At 37.2% G+C, this 25,328-nt stretch overlaps 1 pseudogene; it reads right to left on the reverse strand.

Moving 5' to 3' along the window:
* Positions 1-9,224: 9,224 nt before the first annotated feature.
* Positions 9,225-10,700, reverse strand: LOC115516993 (annotated as a pseudogene).
* Positions 10,701-25,328: the final 14,628 nt, after the last annotated feature.

The raw sequence follows: 25,328 nt of genomic DNA on the forward strand, positions 1-25,328 counted from the left end.
GGTTGCTGAATTTATATTTTAAATAGAATTGATGAATTTTCAAAAGTCCTACTCACAATTATGTATTTCTTTTAAACCATCTGAGGCATGTAAACTATGAAAAATAGTCTTCAGTGTACCCTTGATATATCTTGAAATCATACTTGATAATTAGTAATAGAGAAAAAAAGAATAAAGACATAAAAATAAATACTTTGATTTCAAAGTCACATAAATTAGAATAACAGAGTAAAAACAAATCTATCTTCAACTCTAATCACTGTTAGGAATGTTTTTGGTGCTCAGAAGTTTCAATGACTGTATGAAACATATAAATCCTTCAGGAATTAAAAATGGAAGGAAGATACCATTTAAAAAGGTTCTTTTGAGGAATGCCTGGGTGGCTCAGTCAGTTAAGCAGCTGACTCTTGATTTCTGCTCAGGTCATGATCTCATGTTTCTTGGGATCAAGGCCCACGTCAGGCTCTGTGCTGAGAAGGTAGAGCCTGCTCCCAAGCAGGCTCTCTCCTTCTCTCTCTGCCTGTCCCCTGCTCATTCTCTCTCTCACTTTCTCTCTCTCAAGATAAATAAATAATAAAAACATTTTTGAAATGTTTGCAATTTGCAATTCTTTTGAGGTAGTTAGTGCTTCTGTCACCAGTTGGAAATGTACAAAAATTTCTAGAATTCTTCTAAAGAAAGCTATGGCATTTGATTTCATCTGATAGCTTAAAAAAAGTAAAATATAGTTTTTTTGCATATTTTTCAGAAAATTAATTTAGATAATGTGTGGCAAACCTACAGTTAATAAGCCTTGTTCATGTGTAATTCTCTGAAAGTTGTTCTTTTTTAAATATTTCTGACCATTGTTAGTACTATTACACTTTCATGAATTGTTGGCTGGGTTCATAAGTTTCCACTACTTCTCTTTAATAGAAAATAAAAAAGAATTCCTCAAGAACTGCTTAAGAAATAAATCCATGCATTTATAGTCAACTGATCTTTGACAAGTTTCCCAAGAATACAAAATGGGGGAAAATGGTCTCCTTAATAAATGATGTTAGGAAAACTGAATCTCCACAAACCAAAGAATGAATTTGGATCTTATCTCATGTTACTTACAAAATTGACTCAAAGTAGATTAAACATTTAAATGTAATACTTGAAACCATAAAGCTACTAGAAGGAAAACAGGGTAGAGCTTCTTGATGTTGGTCTTGGTGATGATTTTTTGAGTGAGACATCAAAACCATAAATAACAAAAGCAAAAATACACAAGTGGAATTATATCAAACTAAGAGAAGCTTCTGCACAGCAATGGAAACAAAAGAGTGAAAAGGCAACCTATTCAATGAGAGAAAACATTTGCAAACCATATATCTAACAAGAGGTTAACATCCAAAATATATAAGAAACTCAACTCAGTGGCAAAAAAAAAAAGACCAAATAAACAAACAAAAATAAATAATCTGATTAAAAATGGGCAAAAGACCTGAATGGCATTTTTCTGAAGACAATATCACCAATCATCAGGAGTTATCACCTCACATTTGTCAGAATGTCTATTACCAAGAAGACAAGATACAATACGTATTGAGGATGTGGAGAAAAGAGAGCCCTTGTGCACTGTTTGTGGGAATGTACATTGGTATAGGCACCATGGAAAATAGTGTAGAGATGGGTTTTTTGTTTTGTTTTGTTTTGTTTTTTAAACAGAACTACCAATTTCATTATTTAGCATTTTGCATGAGACTGTCTTTCTTCCATTGGATATTCTTTCTGCTTTGTTGAGGATTAGTTGACCATATAGATATGCGTCTATTTCCGGGTGCTCTTGTCTGGTCCGTTGATCTAGTACCATTGATTCAGTACCATGCTGTCTTGATCACTACAGCATTGTAATATAACTTGAAGTCTGGAATTGTGATGCCTCTAGCTTTGCTTTGCTTTTTCAAGATCGTTTGGCTATTAGGGGTCTTTTGTGGTTCTGTATAAATTTTATGATTGTTGTTCTAGCTATGTGAAAACTGCTGTTGGCATTTTGATAGGGATTGCATTAAATGTGTAGATTCCTTTGCATAGTGTAGATATTTTATCAATATTGTTCATCTAATCCATGAGCATGGAATGTTTCTCTATTTCTTTGTATCATCTAAACTTCTCTTCTAAATGTTTTATAGTTTTCAGAGTATAGTTCTTTTACCTCTTTAGTTAGGTTTATTCCTAGGTATCTTACTGTTTTGGGTGCAATTGTAAATGGGATCAATTCCTTGATTTCTCTTTCTGCTGCTTCATTACTGGAGTTTAGAAATGCAACTGATTTCTGTACATTGATTTTGTATCCTGTGACATTACTGAATTCTACATCAATTCTAGCAATTTTTGGGGGGAATCTTTCAGGTTTTCTACATAGAATATCATGTCATCTGCAAATAGTGAAAGTTTGACTTCTTCCTTGCCAATTTGTATGCCTTTTGTTTCTTTGTATTGTCTGATTGCTCAGGCTAGGACTTCCTACTAGTATGTTAAAATAACAACGGTGAGAATGGACATCCCTCACTTGTTCCTGACTGACCATGGAGGAACAGCTCTCAGTTTTCCCCCATTGAGAAAGATATTAGGTGTGGGTTTTCATATATGGCCTCTTACATCATACACAAAAATAAATTCAAAATTGATGAAAGACTAAATGTGAGACAGGAAACCATCAAGATTCTAGAAGAGAACAGAGACAGGAACCTCTTTGACATTGGCCATAGCAACTTCTTACCAAATACATCTCCTGAGGCGAAAAACAAAAATAAATTATTGGGACTCGATCAAGATAAAAAGCTTCTGCGCAGCGAAGGAAACAATCAACAAAACTAAAAGGCAACCTTCAGAATAGAAGAATATATTTTTGAATGACATATCTGGTAAAGGATTAGTATCCAAAATGTATAAAGAACTTATAAAACTCAACCTCCCCCTCAAAAAAAAACACAACTGGTTCAGTTAAAAAATGGGCAGGAGACATGAATAGACATTTTTCCAAAGAAGACATATAGATGGCTAACAGACACCTGAAAAGATGCTCAACATCACTCATCATCAGGGAATCAGGGAAATACAGAGCAAAACGACAATGAGATATCACCTCACACCTGTCAGAATGGCTAAAATTATAACACAAGAAACCAACAGGTGTTGGCAAGGATGCAGAGAAAGGGGCATCCTCTTACACTGTTACTAGGAATGCAAACTGGTGTAGCCACTGTGGAAAATAGTATGGATATTCTTCAAAAAGTTAAAAATAGAACTACCCTACAACGCAGCAATTTCACTACTAGGTATTTACCCAAAGGATACAAAATGCTAATTTGAAGGCATATATACACCCTGGAGCAGCATTATCAATAATAGTAAAATCATGGAAGAGCCCAAATGTCCATGACTGATGAATGGATAAAGTGTGCCATAAAAGAGAATGAAATCTTTCAATTTGCAATGATGTGGATGGAGCTTGAGACTCTTATGCTAAGCAAAATAACTCAGAAAAGACAAATATCATATGATTTCACTCATATGTGGAATTTAAGAAACACAACAGATGAGCATAGCGGAAGGGAAGCAAAAATAAGATAAAAACAGAGAGGGAGGTAAATATAAGAGATTGTTAAATACAGAGAACAAACTGAGGGTTGCTAGAGGAGAGGGGAGTGGGTGGATGGGCTAAATGGGTGATGGGCATTAAGGAGAGCACTGGTTGGGATGAGCACTGGGTGTTATATGTAAGTGATGAATCACTAAATTCTACTCCTGAAACCAATACTGCACTGTAGGTGAAGTAACTCAAAAATAAATAAATAAATTTAAAAAGAAACAAAACAGATGAACATGGGGGGGGGGCAGATGGGAGAGGCAAATCATAAAACTATAAAGAACAAACAACAAACATTCTTAATTTTTTTAATATTATTTATTTTTGAGACAGAGAGAAATAGAGCAGGAGTCAGGGAGGGGCAGAGAAGAGGGAGACACAGAATCTGAAGCAGGCTCCAGGCTCTGAGCTGTCAGCACAGAGCCGGTGCGGGGCTCAAACCCCACCAACCGTGAGCTCATGACCTGAGCCAAATTCGGATGCCCAGGCCGACTGAGCCACCCAGGTGCCCCTGAACACATGGTTGATAGAGGATTGGTGGGTGGGGAGATGGGTTAAATAGGTGATGGGTATTAAGCAGGGCACTTGTGATAAGCACTGGTTGTTATATGTAAATAATGAATCACTAAATCTACACCTGAAATTAATATTATACTGTATATTAACTAACTAGAATTTAAATAAAACTGCAAACTTATGTGTGTGTGTGTGTGTGTGTGTGTGTGTGTGCGTGTGTGTGTACACAGATAAATAAACAAAAGAACTACCATAGGATTCAACAATACCTATTTCTGGGTATAATATGTGGAGTTAATGAAATTAGTATCTCAAAGAGATATGGGCACCCCCGTTTCACTTCAGTGCTGGTCACAATAGGCAAGATACGGAAACAACCTTAATGTCAATTGACAAATAAATGGATAAGAAAATGTAGCATTATATACACAACAGAATACTACTGAGGCATAAAAAATGATGGAAATCCTTCCATTTGTGACAAATGGATGAATCTGGACAGCATTATGCTAAGTGAACTAAGCCAGACACAGAAAGAAAAATACTGCATGATACCACTTATGTGGAATATAAAATAAAATAGTCAAGCACATTAAAGCAAAGAGCAGAATGGTGGTTGTCAGGGGCTAGGGTGAAAAGTAAATAGGGAGATATGGTCAAAGGACACAAATGTTCAGTTATGCAAGATGAGTAAGTTCTGGGAATATAACATATAGCATGATGAGTACATTAGCAGTACTCCATTATATACTTGAAATTTGCTAAGAGGATAGATCTTAAGTGTTCTCATCACAAACCAAATAAAAAAAAAATTTAAAAGCATATAGTAACTATGTGACGTGAGGGATATGTTAATTAGCTTGATTGTGGTGATCATTTCACCTTTAAAAAGAGTGACTAATACTCTGAATTATATTTTAATTACCTAATAGAACTGTATTTAAATTATTAAATTATACTACAAGGTTATATATACATTTTGGTTTTGAAGTTGAACTCTAATGATTTCTCTCAAAATAATGATGTTTAGCCAAGAGTAGTTCCTGCCTTTGTTTGTTTTGACCTATCTCTTCTTCAACTTCATAGATAGATCTTCCTTTATCCCATTGCCAGTCTGTGTTGGAATGGCAATTCCCTCATAATGGGGTCTATTCACACATTTCAGAGCCATCCTCAGTCTTTCTATAATTGTTTAAGGAGTTTATTTGATGTTTTTAAGACAAATTGCATACATTCAGAAAATGAGGTAAGAACCTAAGGATAATTACCCTTGCACACCTTAGCTGACCATAACTGCTCCAAACATGCCTGTTATTGAACCATAAAACAGTGAGTGGGGATAAGGGTAAATAGTCTATAGACTATTCTAGACTTTCTCCTATCATTTCTACTTTAGCTACTTCACGATCTAAAGAATTTTTTATTATCTGTTTTAGGTCCATTTAGTATGGGTTATCTATACTTATGTTATGTGTAGTTCCATTTTAGAAAGGAAAAGGATACCAATAAGCATCTCATTCATCATCAGGTGACAGAAGGACATCATTGCTTTCAGACTGTTTTAAAGATTTATCTGAAATAATACTTGTTTAGAGATTTAGAATAAAGAGAACACCATGTCAACACTTTTGATAATGTATCTAGAATGCCAATGTGCTTTATTACTCTTTTTGTTATTGGACTTACACTTTAAGATCAGTTATAACTCAGAACTTGTCCAGGTCATCCACCATGATATTCTCACAAAACATTAATTTCCTGTCTCCTAAAGCATGTAGCACTTGTTTTACACCATACATTCTAGTATGTATTTATACAGTCTGTTTATCTTTCTCTGATTGATTTTTAAGTTTTTTTTTTTACAAAAACCTGTTTACAAGCTTAGAAAATAGATAATGTCTTATACTGACTTGTACAATTCAGTTACAAACCTAAGACAGTGTGAAACAAATAATAGCACCAATACATATTTTTTGAGCCTAACTGACGGAAGGTTTAGCATTTCTAAAATTAATCTTTGTCTGGTGGATACCCAAAGTAACAAACTAAAGATGATTCCCTCAATTATGTATTTCAAACCACAGAGGTAGTGTCTAGAACAGAACATAGATGATGGGAAGATCTGTCTTTCTATATCTCCTGTATTTTTCCATTGCTGAATTATGCTTGCCTCCTAAAAATAGTCTTCAATAAAATTGCCTTCAAATTCTTAGGGACAAGCTGTCTACCTAGAGGAAAACTGGGAAATTGCCTGGGAGAATTAGAGACATACTGTAGGCAAGGGACATGTAAGAGTAGAATTCATGGTCTTCAATGACTTTTAGAGTACCTGTGTACAAATGGAGAGCTATGAAAGTGGAAAGAGAATTCACAACCCTGGACAATGGAATTTGGAAAATTTATTGCTGCTTCAAACATTGGCCTTACCTAAAGGTGGCAGAGCTTCACAATAACTCATCATCATAAAAGATAAAAGACAGTGTGATTAAATCACTAGGAGTTGAAAGACAGGACATCATTAAGCATTCTCTCCACTGCTTAACCCTGAGATTATGATGTGAACCCTGTAGTCCTAACGTTTGGGTTTGAATTTGACATGAAAGTTGTTGGCCTGCAAATGGGCCCTATAGGGTTTTCGCTGAAGCTAACTTCCTGGAATTTCACATTTTGTATGATCTCATCCCAGGCTATGTGACCTCAGTTGAGACTAGCCCAATATACAGAACCCCAAGCAGGTCTACCCTTTACCTCCTGAGAGTGGAGAAATTAAAAAGAAATTGATTCCACATGAAAAAAAAAGCACAATAATTTGGGGCCACATGTCCAGTTAAAACAAAAAAAACTGACATCACCTTGAGATAAGCAAATGTGAATGTCTACGAAGCAGATAAAATTTGCTATTGTGGATGCAGAGGGAAGACCCAGCAGCAAAGGATACTAACCTCTTAGACAAATGAACAAATTCACCATTTTAAAACCAAAACGGGGAAACCATCAAAATAAGGAAGTTTCATATAAAGGGTACAAGAAAAAAAGGAATATTAAGGATATGCTGTACAACTCTTGAATATCCTACATGGAGGGTCAAGACAGTGGAGAAAAGTTAATGCTGGCATACTTGCAGAATTATACTTCTGTCAAAGCTTCCAGAAGATGATTCCTTCTAATCATTGCCCTCATCCCATGAAGGGGATCTATAGTTATTTACCAATCAGTGACTCCCCCAACCAGAAAGTGAGTGACAGTGAGTGACTCACGGACAAACAGCATGACCCTGGCCTCCAGTTTTATCTTCAATGCACAGTCAACCATGAGGCAAATATGCTACTCTTTTAGAGACCAAATTCACCAGTCACTTGTGGACTTACTTTATGACTCAGTTAATATATTCTGTATCTCTCACAATGCCTACTGCAGTGATACTCACAGGACATACTCAATAAGTGATGGCTGGGCAAAACACACAATTGCTGAACACTCAAGGTTATCATGCTTTCAATGGTCTTATGATTATTTCTGATAAACAATTTTGAATTAGCCTGAAGTCAGTCTGTCTCTCTCTCTCTCTCTCTCTCTCTCTCTCTCTCTCTCTCTCTCGGACAGATGAGATTATCTATTTCTTGGCATCTTTTTACTTTCGTCCGTTAGCATCTAGTTAGGTATAAAATGACTGCTCCTAGGTTTAGGCTAAATATGGAGGGGGTTAGAGAAGTATAGTGTATGCAATAGAATAAACTGTAATTTGGCAACACTGAACACAAAGAAATGTGTGGTCAGTGCAGTTGTTATATTTAATGATAAAGGAATTTCTGGGCATAAACATTCACTTCAACTGAAGCTGTCCGAAGGACCTTCTCATTAACAGTGGAAGAAGCTACATTAGATTCATGGGGAATTGGAGGGTTTATCACGGTGGATCCCAGGGTAATCCTGATGCTTTTCTTTTAAATCAGGGAACCCTAGTGAGCATAGCTGATAAAGGTCTGGATTCAAGTAGGGAGAGTGTTTTCACATGCTAACAGTCAGACAAGGTAGTGTGGCCAGTGAGTATGCAATGGGTATAAATACAAAGTCATTATACATAGGTCTAATTTTGATTCTCTGTAGTGATAAGCTAAGTAAAGGATTTTGGGAGAGACAAATAAGAATTAAGTCAGATTGGATTTATTTAGGAATACCATAAAATTGAGTAAATGTCATTCACAATGATAGAAAGTTAAGTATGACTTATACGAAATTTAATTAACAAAGCATACAGTGTCCACAAGGTAATTCTTTTTAAATTCTTTGGTTCCTGAAGAAAATTGTGCTAACAATTGAATCGTCTAGGGAAGCTTTTCTGTTATATACAAATTTAAACTGGTTTTCCCCAAACAGAGGGTGAATCCTTCCTAATAATATTTGAGTCTAAGTCTACTGACTAAGATTTGTACAGATCTAGAAGAAATTGCAGAAAACATCGTATTGGGCAGCACAGAAAACAGACTTGTGAGTTTATATTTCTCTGAGGGACTTAATATCCTTCCTCTGGCAAATAAGTAATCCCTCAATCTGAAGATGGCTTTTAAATGTTTTTAAATTCAGTATCATCTAAAACGTGTATTGTGTGAATAGCAATGTGAATTGAGCTCAATTAAACAAATATCATTGAACTCTGTACAGAGTATTTTTTTAAACACACAAATGCCAATTTATTTTTTAAAGGATTCTGTATAATTCTGTGGTTTGCTTATTTTTTTGTATAATTATAGAAACTTTGAAAACTATATAGGTTGTAAAACTATCAATAGTCATTCAGAAAAAAACTTTCCCTACCAGCAACCACCCAGGGGGGATTAAAAGTCCTGAAAAGAGGCCAGGTCAACATGTCCTTTACCCTAGTAGAAACAAAATGCAAAAAGATGAGAAGAAAACAGAAATCAACCGAGTCGTGTGTGGCCAGTGTCTCTCAGGAGTGTGGGCCTCAGCTGTTGCCTGGGTCCTGAAAGGCAAAGCCTACAGCATACAGGATGGCAGCTGGGAGATCTCACAACCACATCTCCCTCATGCCTTCACATCCATGTCCCAACCTAGCTGTCATGGGAATCCTTCAGCCAGTTTCTCTTCCACTGCTACGTGCATCTGTCCAGTTCTCTGCGTCCCCTCTGTCGTTTCTGTCTGCACACTCCACTTTCCACATCAAGTTTTCCATCTCAGCCTCCAGCTGAGCCTGCTGGTATTCAAAGAGCTTCTTCCTCGGTCCAGACTCCGTGTAACACGCAAAGAGTAAGTGTCCTGCAGGGTGTACTGGCTCTTGACCAAGAGCTTGGCAGGATTCTGTAGGTACTGCCGCTCATTCCAGGTCCCCAGATTATTCATGGCCCTATCCTGAATCTTCTCAGGAATTTGCTGGTATGTCTGCACCCCCAGCTGCAAGCTCTTGTGGTTTTCCCATCTGTCAAAGTAGAACAAGTATTTCTTGAGGGCCTCCCTGGCCTGGGCTTGATGCCTGGGCTTGACAATGTCAGGGTTCTCCTTGTACCAACTGCGCTCATAGTACTCGTGCCATGGGTCTTAACAGTCTCCTAGACATATTCTGCACAAGTCATGTTTACACTTGGAGCATTGCATGTGATTGCAGCCTTCGTTCTCAATGCAGGTGTCGCACTTGGGACAGTCTTTAATGTCATCCCTAATGTAGTTGGCCGTTCAGCATGCTTCGTGAGCCATTTCCGGATTGTAGCGCAGTCTGTGGGGACGCGGTACGTCCGCCGCTTGAAGCATAAGACTTGGTTGCACTTATTGCACTGTACTCTGCAAGCTCTGGGCCCCTGTCCCCAAATAGCCATGGAGGCAGTCTGGACCAGGGCAAAGCTGGAGCTGGTGATGACTCTCCACATAGTCCCTCAAGTGGTAATGCCTGTATTTGTCTCTTAATTCTTCATTGGGCAACAGTGGAAGCACACAAAGTCCTCTGGTGTTTGGAGTGGCGGATCCTGAGCCATTCCAGAGACTCCCACACCCGCACCATCCTCGACAAGTATAAACGGGGCTGCTCCCAGAAGCTATGGCAAAAGTGCTGACAGGCAGGAGAGAGCAGGTTTTCCTTCTGCGCAAACTGCATACACACTGCACAATGATGAGGGGGTGGGCTGTGGGGACACGTTTCAAGGAACAGGGCTGAACTTGAGCTTCAATGAGAGGTTGAGCAGAATTAGACTCGTATGTGTCCAATATCTCTGCAACTTGCCAGTGGAAATTAACTAATATAAGTTTAGCAACTGAATGAGATACCAGTGCCATAGAGAGGATGTACTGGTGGCAGTAAATATCAGTGGTTTTTAGGACAGAGGCTAGGTATCATGTGCTCATTGAGGGCACCCTCAGACTCCTTGTAGGTCAAACAGGTAAACTGGTGCTCTTCAGGATCAAAGGCGTTGGCCCTCTGCTGCTCCACATCACTGGCTACTCCCACATAGTAGACCTCCGTGCCCCAGGGGTCCTCATCTTCTTCCTCCTCCTCACAATTTGGGTCATAGTCCTTTTTATTGCTGTCAGACCCCTGGCTATTCATGTCCACCGACATCTAAGCATTCAGCCCAGTTGAATATCAGGGATTTTTTTTTTCCCTCCCCTTTCCAAACTTTACCACTTTCTTAAATGCATTATTTTTTTTTCCTTCCGTAATTCTCGAAGGTCTTTCAAGAAGATGTCACTCACCCCAAATATTCTGTGTCGTGTAATTTCCAGTAGGAGCTGCGGCCCGCCGCTGCTGAGGCTGAGCAGGCCAAACTGGGTTCAGTCAGACCAGAGGGATCTGACACAGGTACAGCAGTGGGCTGATCTCTGGTCTCCTTCCTCCCGCAGAGCAGTGTCCGCAGCCCGGGAAGTGCTCTGTAGAAAATATGTTTTATGTGTAGAAATAGTGTGATACATTTTAAGACTACCTTTTGTTGAGTTTTGTTAGGGACCCGTAACACATTGAATACTAAATATTGGCATATTTTGTCAGTATGCACATATGCTCACTCTTTAATTGGTTTAATTTTGCACATGTTTATAAGGATGAATTTGAGTTGAAAAAAAAAAAGGTAACTATTTCTTTACTGATTCATTGGCAAATTGAGATCCATAGTTTATTCTAAATTAACTTCAAAGTTGAGAACTAAATATGTGGCCCCAGATGTTATTAAATGTTCAGAAAAATGGAACGAAAGAGAAAAATAAGTTTCAAAACTTAGGGTTTATTTGGAAATTTTTTCGGAAAGGTACTATTTTTGCAATTAGTGGAAAGATAATTAAAACTGACATGTAACCAGGATATCACCAGGATGAAAGGAATAGCAAAGGGAATGTAATCATTCGTATTGTAATAGTGTTGTATGGTGACAGATGGCTATACTTGTGATGAGCATAGAATAATGTATAGAGTTGTCGAATCACTATGTTTTACGCTTGAAACTAATGTAAGATTGTGTGCCAGCTATATTTCAAACAGTAAATTTGGCATGTCACCCTTAGTTTTGGACAAATAAGTGGAATGGTGTTCCATAGATTGATAAGGATAAGCAAATGTGAAGTTCAAAGGATTTTTTTAATGTTTATTTATTATTGAGAGACAGAGAGAGACAGAGTGTGAGCATTGGAGGGGCTGAGAGACAGGAAGACACAGGATCTGAAGCAGGCTCCAGGCTCTGAGCTGTGAGCACAGAGCCCGACGTGGGGCTTAAACTCACAAACTGAGAGATCATGATCTGAGCCAAAGTTGGAGGTTTAACCTACTGAGCCACCCAGATGCCCCAAAGCATTTGGTTTTTTAAAGTTACTTATACAAAGGATTTTGACCTGGAAGGTGTAAGTATATAGCAAGAAACTATCTAAAAGTTACTTATAATTTGAAGTTTGACAAATGAGTTCAACCTGACCTACCTTATATAATTGAATTTTGTACTTCAGATCTAATTAGTGTGAGCTTCTTACAGATATACTCTCAGTAAATAAAAATTGATTGAATTTAAATTTTTATAAGGGAAAATTGAATGTAAATAAGGTTGAAGAAATTCTAATTGGAAATATCCATTGTTCTTGAATTCATTTGTTTGATGATGTCAATTACAAGAACAGAAATTATCATGAATTGGTCTATTATTTGATCTTATTTCATTCTAATTAATGAGAAATAGATACACACCTTTTTAAAGGTAATGAGCCTGCAGTAATGTACTCCTCTCCTGTGGCACTGAGTACAGTCATTGTGGATTATCAATTTGGAAGAGAAATACATAAAGCAGCAGCCCATGAGAGAAAGGCAAGGACATTTGTTCTCTGAAAATAGTTATGCTTATGGGAAAATGTTTAAATTGGGGCAATATATGTGTTTGGCTACTTTGTTTGGATCCAAATAAATGGAGCTTTTTACTGATTCCCTACAAGTAATTTTAACAAGAGTGAGAATGTCTGAGAGTAAATTTAATAGCAAAGGAACTAAAACTACGTACAAGACAAGTGAAGTTTGAAGTTACTCAGACGCTATCTAGGTAGTTACCAGGGAACTTTGATAGACAATTTGAATGACACAGTAACCACCACCCAAACACTCTCAAAAATTCCATTTTATCCCTTTCCAGTTACTTTCCCAAAACATTCTGACTTCTATCATGAATTATTATGCGTATTCTAGGATTTCAAGTAAAGAATCATATAGTATGTATTCCTTTGTAGTTATTGATATGGTTTCTTTCACTCAATAAAGTGCTTTTGTGTATGATTCATCCATATTGTTGTTACATCAGTAATTTATTCCTTTCCTGAATATATCATGATTTGTTTACCTATATTACTGTTCATGAACACTTGGGCTGTTACCAGCTTTTGGCTTTTATAAATAAAGCTGCTATGAACTTTCACATACAAGCCTTTTTGTGAACATATATTTACATTTATCTTGGGGAAATGCCTGAGAGTAGAATTGCTGGGCCATAGAATATTTTTTTACCTTTAGAAGTAACTATGAAACAGTCTCCAAACCTCTTTGATTCTCTACTTATTGTCTACCTTGTCACTAGTATTTTTATGATTAAGATTAGCTTATAAGCAAAGTTTACCTTAATATAAAAATTCTGCATGACTGGACATGGTTTACTGTATATTAAAAACTGGTAAAGAGAAGCATATTGTAGTGGAAGAATAATGGCATCTTAAATATGTTTATGCCCTAATGCCTGGAACCTATGAATGTAATCTGTTACATGTCAATGAGAAATTCAGGTGGCAGTTGGAATCAAGGTTGCTAATTAGCTGACATTGATATGGAAGATTTTTCTGGATTATCTGGCCAGGGCTAATGTAATCACAAGAGTCCTTGTAAGTGGAAGAGGGAGGGAGAAGGGAAGAGCCAGAGAGATGGCATGAGAAAGACTCACCCCAACCTTGCTGGTTTTGAAGATGAAGGAATGTGGCGACAAGCCAAGGAAGACAGACGACCTCCACACCTCCATAGAGGAAGGCTTCTAACTAGAAAGAGCAAGAAATAAATTCTTTCCTAAAGCTGCCCTAGAGCTTCCAGTAGAAACACCGCCCTCCCCAGACTCATGATTTAGCATGAGACCAATAGAACTGCAATGTAATAAATTTGTGTTGTTTTAAGCCACTAAGTTGTGGCAATTTGTGACAGCAGCTATAAGACACTAATACACCTATGATGAGACCATATGAATTAAAAACATCATTTTGAAGCTCCAAATTGACATTAAGGACCCCAAACTGTATTTTTTTATTTTATTTTTTATTTTTAAAATTTACATCCAAATCAGTTAGCATATAGTGCAACAGTGATTTCAGGAGTAGATTCCTTGGTGCCCCTTACCCATTTAGTGCATCTCCCCTCCCACAACCCCTCCAGTAACCCTCAGTTTGTTCTCCATACTTATGAATCTCTTCTGTTTTGTCCCCGTCCCTGTTTTTATATTATTTTCGTTTCCCATCCCTTATGTTCATCTGTTTTGTCTCTTAAAGTCCTCATATGAGTGAAGTCATATGATTTTTCTATCCCTTGGGTACATGCCTAGTAGTGCAATTGCTGGGTTGTAGGGTAGTTCTATTTTTAGTTTTTTGAGGAACCTCCATACTGTTTTCCACAGTTGCTGCACCAGCTTGCATTGCCACCAACAGTGCAAAAGAGATCCTCTTTCTCCACATCCTAGCCAACATCTGTTGTTGCCTGAGTGGTTAATGTTAGCCACTCTGACAGGTGTAAGGTGGTATCTCATTGTGGTTTTGATTTGTATTTCCCTGATGATAAGTGACATTGAGCATTTTTTCATGTGGTGGTTGGCCATCTGGATGCCTTCTTTGGAGACGTGTCTATTCATGTCTTTTGCCCATTTCTTCACTGGATTATTTGTTTTTCGGGTATTGAGTTTGATAAATTCTTTATAGATTTTGTATACTAACCCTTTATCAGAAATGTCATTTGCAAATATCTTCTCCCATTCCATTGGTTGCCTTTTAGTTTTGCTGATTGTTTCCTTTGCTGTGTAGAAGCTTTTTATTTTGATGAGGTCCCAGTAGTTCATTTTTGCTTTTGTTTCCCTGTCTCCAGAGACGTGTTGAGTAAGAAGTTGCTGCGGCCAAGATCAAAGAGGTTTTTGCCTGCTTTCCCCTCAAGGATTTTGATGGTTTCCTGTCTTACACTAGGTCTTTCATCCATTTTGAGTTTATTTTTGTGTATGGTGTAAGAAAGTGGTCCAGGTTGATTCTTCTGCATATCGCTGTCCAGTTTTCCCAGCACCACCTGCTGAAGAGATCGTCTTTATTCCACTGGATATTCTTTCCTGCTTTGTCAAAGATTAGTTGGCCATACGTTTGTGGGTCCATTTCTGGGTCCTCTATTCTGTTCCACTGATCTGAGTGTCTGTTCTTGTGCCAGTACCATACTGTCTTGATGGTTACAGCTTTGTAGTATAGCTTGAAGTCTGGGATTGTGATGCCTCCTGCTTTGGTTTTCCTTTTCAAGATTGCTTTGGCTATTTGGGGTCTTTTCTGGTTCCATACAAACTTTAGGATTATTTGTTCTAGCTCTGTGAAGAATACTGGTGTTATTTTGATAGGGATTGCATTAAATATGTAGATTGCTTTGGGTAGTATCGACATTTTAACAATATTTGTTCTTCCTATCCAGGAGCATGGAATATTTTTCAATTTTGGGGGGCCTTCTTCAAGTTCTTTCATAGGCTTTTTATTGCTTTCCATGTATAGATTTTTACCTCTTTGGTTAGATATATTCCTAGGTATTTTATGGTTTTTGGTGCAATTGTAAATGGATTGATTCCTTGATTTCTCTTTCTGTTGCTTCATTGTTGGTGTATAGGAATTCAACCGATTTCTGTGCATTGATTTTATATCCTGCAACTTTGCAGAACTCATGGATCATTTCTAACAGTTTTTTGGTGGAATATTTTGGGTTTTCCATGTAGAGTATCATGCCATCTGTGAAGAGTGAAAGTTTGACCTCTTTCTGGCTGATTTGGATGTATTTTATTTCTTTGTGTTGTCTGATTGCTGAGGCTAAGACTATGTTGAATCACAGTGGTGAGAGTGGACATCCCTGTCTTGTTGCTGACCTTAGGGGGAAAGCTCTCAGTTTTTCTCCATTAAAGATGTTATTAGTGTTGGGTCTTTCATATATGGCTTTTATGATTTTGAGGTATGATCCTTCTATACTACTTTCTTGAGGGTTTTTATCAAGAAGGATGCTGTATTTTGTTAAATGCTTCTCTGCATCTATTGAGAGGATCATGTGGTTCTAGTCCTTTCTTTCATTGATGTGATGAATCATATTGACTGTTTTATGGATATTGAACTGGCCCTGCCTCCCAGGTATAAATCCCACTTGGTCGTGGTGAATAATTTTTTTAATGTTTTGTTGTATCCAGTTGGCTAATATCTTGTTGAGGATTTTTGCATCCATGTTCATCAGGGAAATTGGTTTATAGTTCTCCTTTTTAGTGGGGTCTCTGTCTGGTTTTGGAATCAAGGTAGTGCCGGCTTCATAGAAAGAGTTTGGGAGTTTTCCTTCCATTTCTATTTTTGGAACAACTTCAAGAGAATAGGTGTAACTCTTCCTTAAATGTTTGTAGAATTCCCCTGGAAAGCCATCTGGCCCTGGATTCTTGTTTTTTGGCAGATTTTCATTACTAATTCGTTTCCTTACCGGTTATGGATCTCTTTCAAATTTTCTATTTCTTCCTGTTTCAGTTTTGGTAGTGTATATGTTTCTAGGAATTTGTCCATTTCTTCCAGATTGCCCATTTTATTGGTATATAATTGCTCATAGTATTCTCTTATTATTGTTTTATTTCTGTTGTGTTGGTTATGATCTTTCCTCTTTCATTCTGGATTTTATTATGTGGGTCCTTTCCTTTTCTTTTGATCAAACTGGCTAGTGGTTTATCAATTTTGTTAATTCTTTCAAAGAACCAGCTTCTGGTTTCATTGATCTGTTCTACTGTTTTTTTGGTTTCAATAGCATTAATTTCTTCTCTAATCTTTGTTATTTCCTGTCTTCTGCTGGTTTTGGGCTTTATTTGCTGTTCCTTTTCCAGCTCCTTAAGGCATAAGGTTAGGTTGTGTATCTGAGATCTTTCTTCCTTCTGTAGGAAGGCCTGGATGGCTATATATGCTCCTCTTATGACCACCTTTGCTGTGTCCCAGAGGTTTTGGGTTTGGGGTATTATCATTTTCATTAAATTCCATATAATTTTTAATTTAACTTCTTGGTTAGCCCATTCATTCTTTAGTAGGATATTCTTCAGTCTCCAAGTATTTGTTACATTTCCAAGTTTTTTTCTTGTGGTTGATTTCAAGTTTCATAGCGTTGTGGTCTGAACATATGCATGGTATGATCTCAATCCTTTTGTACTTACTTAGGGCTGATTTGTGTCCTCAGTATATGACCATTCCATGTTGCACTGGAGAAGAATGTATATTCTGCTATTTTTGGATGAAATGTTCTGAAATATCTGTTAAGTCCATCTGGTTCAGTGTGTCATTCCTTGTTGATTTTTTGATTAGATGATCTGTCCATTGCTGTGAGCGAGGTGTTGAAGTCTCCTACTATTATGGTATACTATCGATGAGTTTCTTAATGTTGTGATTAATTGATTTATATATTTGGGTTCCTCCACATTTGGTGCATAAATGTTTACAATTGTTAGGTCTTCTTGGTGGATAGGCCCTTGATTATGATATAATTCCCTTCTGCATCTCTTGATACAGTCTTTATTTTAAAGTCTAGATTGTCTGATAATAAGTATGGCTATTCCGGCTTTCTTTTGTTGACCATTAGCATGATAAATGGTTCTCCATCCCCTTATTTTCAATCTGAAGGTGACTTAGGCCTAAAATGTGTCTCTTGTAGACGACATATAGATGGATCTTGTTTTCTTATCCATTCCTGTTACCCTATGTCTTTTATTGGAGCATTGAGTACATTGACAATTAGAGTGAGTACTGAAAGATAAGAATTTATTGCTATCATGTTGCTTGTAGAGTTGGAGTTTCTGGAGGTGTTCTCTGGTCCCTTTCTAATCTTTGTTGGTTTTAGTATTTATATATCTATATCTATATCTATCTATCTATCTATCTATCTATATTGTTTTCATCTTTTCTCCCCTCAGAGGACTCCCCCTTAAAATTCTTGCAGGGCTGGTTTAGTGGTCACAACCTCCTTTAATTTTGTTTGTCTGGGAAAATTTTTATCTCTCCCTTCTATTTTGAATGATAGCCTTGCTGGATAAAGAATTCTTGGCTGCATATTTTTCTGATTCAGGACACTGATTATATCCTGCCACTCCTTTCTGGCCTGCCAAGTTTCTGTGGATATGTCTGCTGCAAACCTGATCTGTCTTTCCTTGTAGGTTAGGACCAAACTGTATTTTTTGTACTGCTCTGATATGTTTAAATTGTTCTACATGTTTACCATTTTCTTGTCCTCCCAATCCTTATTTATAGTGTAGATTTTAATTTATTATTTTAAATGTTTATTTATTTATTTATTTTTATTTTTGAGAAAGAGAGCAGAACCAGGGATGGGCAGAGGAGAGGGGGACAGAGGATCTGAAGCAGGCTCTGTGCTGACAGCAATTAAGCCAGATGTGGGGCTTAAACTCAAAAACTGTGAGATCATGACCTGAGCTGAAATCAGATGGCTCAACCCACTGAGCCACCCAGGTGCCCCTAAATTTTATTTTAATGGAAAGATATTCTGTACGTCTGTTGGTAGAGAAAATGCAACATTGAGCTTTGTTGAAAATTAGTTTGGTAAATTTAGAATTCTAACTTGACAGTTATTTTCTCTTAACATATTGAAGATATCATTTGGTTTTTTTTTTTTTTCTTTTTTTTTTTTCTGGCTTCCAATGTTGCTGTGGGTATCTCAGCTGTCAGTGTTTGATAGTTTTCCTCTAGAGATAACTGATACTTTCACATTGGCTGCTTATAGGAGTTTCCCATCTGTGTTTCATGTTCTTCAGTTACTCTATTATATATCTAAGTGAAGATTTGTTTGTTTTAGTTTATCATACATGGGATTTTGGGGGGTTTCTTGAATGTAAGTATTGGAAATATCTCGACCATCATCTCTTTGAATATTGCCTGCCTTCCTCCCTTCCTTCCTTCCTTCCTTCCTTCCTTCCTTCCTTCCTTCCTTCCTTCCATAATTTCAGGCTAGGATGCTAATTGCATAGTATTGAAACTTCTCAGACTATGTTCTGTGTATCTAACCTCAGTTTTATATTCTTGCTTCTTTTTTTCCTGTCTTATCCTAGTTCTGAAAATTTTCTCCAGAACTCAACCTTGAATGGGCTTTTATTGCCTTTCTGTGTTATAGGAAAATCAGTTATGCTAGGGCTTCATTTTTTGAGCTTCAAAAAATACCTACTCACAAGGCTATCATTTCTCCTTTGGGTCTCAAGGGTCTCATTTGGAAGTCATAAGATGAACATTGACTTCTTCTTTTGACATTCATGCTTATAATCAAAATTGCTCCTGAGACAGCACATACTACTGACAAAATAGGGTGAATGTTATACACAAAGTCCAAGAATGGAGGCAACGGATAAAATTTCAGGATTTTAGGGGTGCCTGGGTTGCTCAGTTGGTTAAGCATCCAATTTTGGCTCAGGTCATGATCTCATGGTTCGTGAATTCAAGCGGTGCATCAAGCTCTGTGATGACAGCATGGAGCCTGCTTTGGACCCTCTGCCTCCCTCTCTCTCTGACTCTTCCCTGTTCTCCCTTTCTCTCAAAAATAAATAAACATTAAAAAATTATTTCAGGTTTTTATCCTTACATTTCTCTTTTATCAAGTTCCTTGATTTATCAGGTATAGGTGTATGGAGTATTTATGTTCCAAGGTCTGTCCAGGTACTAGAGATAAAGATCAACTAGATATGATTTCTTGTTTAATGGAGCTCACACTCTTTGGGCAAGATAAGAGACTAGATTATAAGACAATATCTATTGATAGTTTTCTCCTATGAGAACTCAGTTTGATGAGTGTGCTGATTGCTTCCTGGCCCTCTGTTAATGGGGCATGTGTTTTTGTCTTCCCGAATTTGCCTTTACACTATGTTATTTTTAAAGAATGGGCTCCAGAATTCATGAGTATAAATGTCAGCTCTGACAATTAACAACTTTGAATTCTGGGAAGGTTATATTATACCTCCCAAGTGTCTGATTCCTCATTTATATAATAAGGAGATAATGATATGTTCCTCAAAGGGTGATTAGGAAAATCAAATGAGTTAATATTGAAAAGTATTAAATAAATAAAAGCATGTGCATCCTTGTCCAAGTAAATAAGGTCCTATCTCACCTATAGTCCAAACTCACTTCCTGATGTTGTTTCTTCTTGTGAAAGAAATTCCTCTATGTCTGAAAACATGAAATCTCTTTTAAGAAACTGTTGGCCTAGCTGTGAATGGCAAGGTATAGGCATTTGCCCTTATAGACACTGCTGCAGAGAGGGCCTGCTAATCCCTACAAATTATGCAAGTTTTCAAAATTTCTTTTGCTTACTTTCAGCAACATTCCTTTGGAAGAAAAGCTGTATATCAGCTACCCATATTTTTGAGCCAAATACATATGTATTTTGTGATATGTGGTAAAAATTGGATTTAAACATTGATGACATATAATGACACAATTTTAGCACTGGTAACATCCCCTTCTCCAGCTCCCTCCTCCTTCCACTCCCTTGAACATCATTTTTGCTTCCCTATACTATTTTTGATGAGACTGAAGTTTGAAAAAAAAATGTTTTCTCAGATATCTTTTTTTTTTTTGGTGGGGGGGGTGTTGTAATTGACATCAGTAAACCAAAGGACTGTTCTGAAAGTAGAAGTGGCATTAGCCAATATGAGAGAAATGGAGAAGTAATAAGTATCAACCTAAGCTCGTGGCTGACCCAAGATTTGTGCTGAGACTGGTGACGCTGGAACTTCAAGGAAATAAGCATAGAATATAGAGTATCACATGTGCTACTGCTCTACACAGTTTTAGTCATTATTCATTATTAAGATTTTCCGGGAGAGAAGGCAGCAAGTCTTTCACACATCACACTTTGGTTGCTTTAGGCCCCTGATGTCATGTCACAGTATGGGTATCCCATTATAACTAAAGTATTAATAAACTTTAATAAAGAGTAGAAGAAAAAAGTAAAGGACCAAATCTGAAGGGGCATTTTACATCCTTATTTTAAGCATGCTTTATATAACCAAAGTAAAAATCAAATACATATATTTTCAAAAATTGCCTAAGGGCAATTAACGTTAAGTGTTATCATTGTTTTTTAATAGAAGGGAACAGAGAAGGGACTGCTGAGGGAATTAAATGAAGTTTTCAGATAGTATAAGGAAGAAAGAACATAAATGCTGCAACTGCAGCCCAGAAAACTGAGTTGTTGACAAATAATATGCAACCCTTTAAATTAGAAAAATTTCCCTACATAATTGCAAGCAGTTGAAATAAACAGTGGTTTCCAATTGTCCAGGTAATTTTGTGCAATTTTTACTGGCCAATAAACATTGAGGCCACTTCTCATGATAGGACCTAGGATTCAAACTTTCTTTTAAGTATATTTCTGTATTATTTTCCATTTGTTTATTTGGTTATTTATTCACCAAATTGCTCTATTTATATTCACTTTCAAGACTAGGGTAAGTTGTTTATGCAGGCCCATGATTTAAGGAAAAATATATTTTTTTAAATCTAAGCCCCAGGATATATTTCAGCTTCAAATTGAAATATGTGTGCTTATAGGTGCTCAAATACTATGTACCTGTGGCTGCTGTTTCCACCATAGTAAATCTGTCCAAACCTGTTCTTTCTTACGCATATTCCTGGGGCCTGTCATGACTGTGACACTCAACTAAATTCACTCACTCCATCTTTTGATGCTTTTCATCATCAGGGCTAATATCTCAGGTTAGGTTCCCTGGAGGCAGAGACTAAGACAGAATCAGCATGGAGCAAGTTGTTGGGGAACACTCTTAAAGCAGCACGTCTGTGACAGTACTGGAAGAAGGGGTTGGCAGGACAAGTTGAACTGCAATGCAGTTGTGACCAAGGCCTCGGAAATGCCATGAGAGCTCTGAAGATGGGGTAGCCCTTCTCAGCTTAAGTCTCAGGTAATTCAGTCAGCCAGGCATGTGGTACCCTGTATTGACCCTTTCAGAGGAGGCTATCTTCAACTAAGGGCAAGTAATGAAGTGTCTCAGTTGAGAGTTGGGATCATCACCAGTGCCAGTAACTGGGCAGTGAAAGCTTCAGCTGGAGACAAGATCAGGTGCCTCCACGGCTTATTACCATGACCCCAAAAGTCTTCAGCTTCTTACCTTCTAATCTCTTCTACCCTAAAAGCTTCCATCTCCTTTCTAATTTCCTTCTCTGTGTCCCAGCCTAAAGGACTTCCCGTCTCCTCTATGAGGTCTCCACATTTCACTGAGACTGTACTACATGGGCCATTGTCTTTCCAAATACTTAAGACCAGAATGTCACAAGGAGTCATTGACACTTTTCTGCCAGACTTAAAGGTTTCAATAACTTAAAGGTATGTGATAAATCTGTGAGAGGATTAGTATCAGAATTTATAGTTCTTGCTTTTTCATTATAGTTTAGTTTATGAAAGAATCTTTTTTCTTCTTAGTAGTCTCACTGTTTCCAACTCTGAAAATTGGAAAGAAAACATACAATACATATTCAAGTTTGTAGTCAGATCCTTTGGGATTCAGAAATAAGGGAGGTAAGCATGGGTTATGGTAACAGGAAACTATGTTTTCCGTGTGTTCAAATGTGTTTTTTTTCCCTCCTACCTTCATTAATTATAAAGTACTGTATATATAATGGCCTACATATTTTCTGTCATTGAGGTCAGATAGCCAAGTGTTTAGCTGGGAGGAAATTGTCATTATTGATTCTTATTAGGCATTCTCATAGAAATTAAGTCATTTTATTTTTTTATAAATATTTGCAATATAAAGACTATTAAGTCTGATTTTCTAGGTAAGAAATCTAAAGCCCAGGGGAATAAAATAGATTGCCCAAAGCACATGTGGTTCAAATATGAGTTATTACCATCTGAGGACTTTTTCTTTTGTGTATGAAGGCTGACTTTTTCTTTTCTCCTCACTTTTAATAGACTTTTTTTAGAGCGGTTTTAGGTTCACAGGAAGATTGAGCCCACGGTACAGAAAGTTCCTGTGTGCCCTGTGCCCATACATATGCATAACCTCTCATTGTCAACATCCCCATCAGAGTGGTACACTTGTTGTAATTGGTGGATCTATGTGGACACATCAAAATCACCCAAAGTCCAAAGTTCACTTTAAGTTTACTCTTAGTATTATATATTCTATGCGTTTGGACAAATTTATAATAACATCTGTTCACTACCATACTGTCATATGATATTCATATGGAGGATATTCATCCTTCTCTCCCTCCTAAACCCTGGCAACTACCAATCTTTTTACTGTCTCCAAAGTTTTGCCTTTTCCTCAGTGTCATATAGTTGGAGGAATACTGTTTATAGTCTTTTTGGATGAGTTTCTTTCACTTAATAATATGCATATAAATTTCTTCCATGTCATTTCCTTGTTTGATAGCTCATTTCTTTTAGTGCTGAATGATGTCCCATTGTCTAGATATACCACAGATTATTTATCCATTCATCTATGATAGGACTTCATGATTGCTTCCAAGTTTTGCCAATTAGGAATAAAACTGCTCTAGAATACCCATGTGCAATCTTTGGTGGACATGAGTTTTCAACTCTTTGGGGTAAATACCAAGGACAGCTGGGTTGTATGGTGAGAGTATGGTTAGTTTTGTTAAGTAAGAAGCCGCCAAACTATCTGCCAAAATGACTGTACCACATCCTCATAGGCATTTAGTTTTGTCAATGTTCTGGATTCTGGCTATTCTTGAAGGTTGGCTTTTTGTGTTCTAAAATTTAAACTAGCTGTGAAGATGTACAACCGTATATCCAATTAAGACACTGATTCTTCAGATGGTCCTAATGGCTTAAATTGTTAGCCTTATAGGTTGATGACCAAAAAAAATTATAAAGCTTACCATCTATATCTTGCATAATTACTTTGGGAATATTTCTTTGAGAAGATTCAGTGAATGAATAATGCATATTTTTATCTCTTAAATTATACCCTTCTGTGTCATTTTGAGTTTTCAGAGAAGAATTTGTCAAGACAGATTAGATGCAGAAAAGTTATCGGAAGAAACATCTTTAAGGACAAAGAAGAAAGGGGTGTGGGGAGGCTGGGAGAGAGTTCAGTGTATGATCTATGAAAGGAGAGAGAAATGGAAAAAATATTGGGTAGAAGAAGCTTCAGACTGTAATATTTTCCTGAAAAAGCCTCAGCTAGGCTGATGGGGAATCCTAGAACAAGGGTTGTCTGTTAAAAGAGTCCTGCATTGGGCAGAAATGTCCCAACTCTAGTGCCTCTGCTGTGCCTCTCATTCTCTGACAGAGAGTAGCCCAGCAGAAGCATGGCCTCAATGCAGTTGCTACAATGGAGCCAAAGGAATGGGAGAGAGAGGCTGTCTACCAATATTCTCAGTAGCTGGTAAAGGGAGATCTGGGTACATCTAGGCTTGCCAGGCTCTTCATTCCTCTTCCTCTGGATTTCTTACCTTTCCATTTTTAAAAATTTAATTTCTGCCTCCTATGTGGCTGCCTACATTCATATATAATGTATTCCTAGAATAAAAACAAAAGTTAACAAAAGTTTTAAAAAAGGAGACTTTTGGAGCACCTGTGTAGCTCAGTAGGTTAAGTGTCTAACTCTTGATTTCAGCTCAGGTCGTGATCTCACTGTTTGGTTCATGAGATCGAGCCCTGTGCTTCAGGCTTGGCACTGACAATGTGGAGCCTGCTTGGAAGTCTCTCTCTTTTTTTCCTCTCTCTACCCCTCCCCTGCTTGCGCACATACTCTCCCTCTGTCTCTCTCAAAATAAATAAATAAACTTTTTTTTTTTTTTAATGGAGACTTACTATAATACTTTTAGAGAAAATACTCAATGCTATGTTTCCAACCTTCTGTACCTGTTTCTTCAATTTGGTCCATTTCCTTCATAACTGATCGTATTCTGCTGCCTCATGTTGAATTTGTCTGAATGAGGCTAAACACGTACCATTTTGGTAGAGTTGTAATGATTTTTATCTTTGTTTTAATTTTATGTTTTTGTTTTTGTTGTTGTTTTAGACCATATCCGTTGTATTTATTTTGAACGCTTTCATTGCTCAACTTCCTCTTCATTCTCATAAAATTATATGGGTGAAAAGTAGTAGAATATTCAAATAATTGCAAAAGCCCTACTCTACCAAGAACAATAGTATTAATATCCCAGTTTAACTGCTGGCTGGCAGTTAGCATCATCATATGATTCTTAAAATGTTCATCCAATAATTTATGAACAAAATGTCTACATTTAGAACACAAAAAGGCATTTAAGGACATTTTTGAACATCATTTGTAACTATTTCTCTTAGGTCTGGCCTGCTTAAAAGCAAAGCCTAAGACATGAATCTTATGTAAATGATTTATTTAGAAAGTGCTTTTAGGAAAAGTCTCAAATAAGGTAAGGAAATTAGGACAGGGCAGGAGAGAAGCTAAGTAAAGACGTGATTTCAGGTGAC

Source organism: Lynx canadensis, chromosome B3, assembly GCF_007474595.2.
Source record: "Lynx canadensis isolate LIC74 chromosome B3, mLynCan4.pri.v2, whole genome shotgun sequence".
In the NCBI taxonomy this organism is placed as follows: domain Eukaryota; kingdom Metazoa; phylum Chordata; class Mammalia; order Carnivora; family Felidae; genus Lynx; species Lynx canadensis.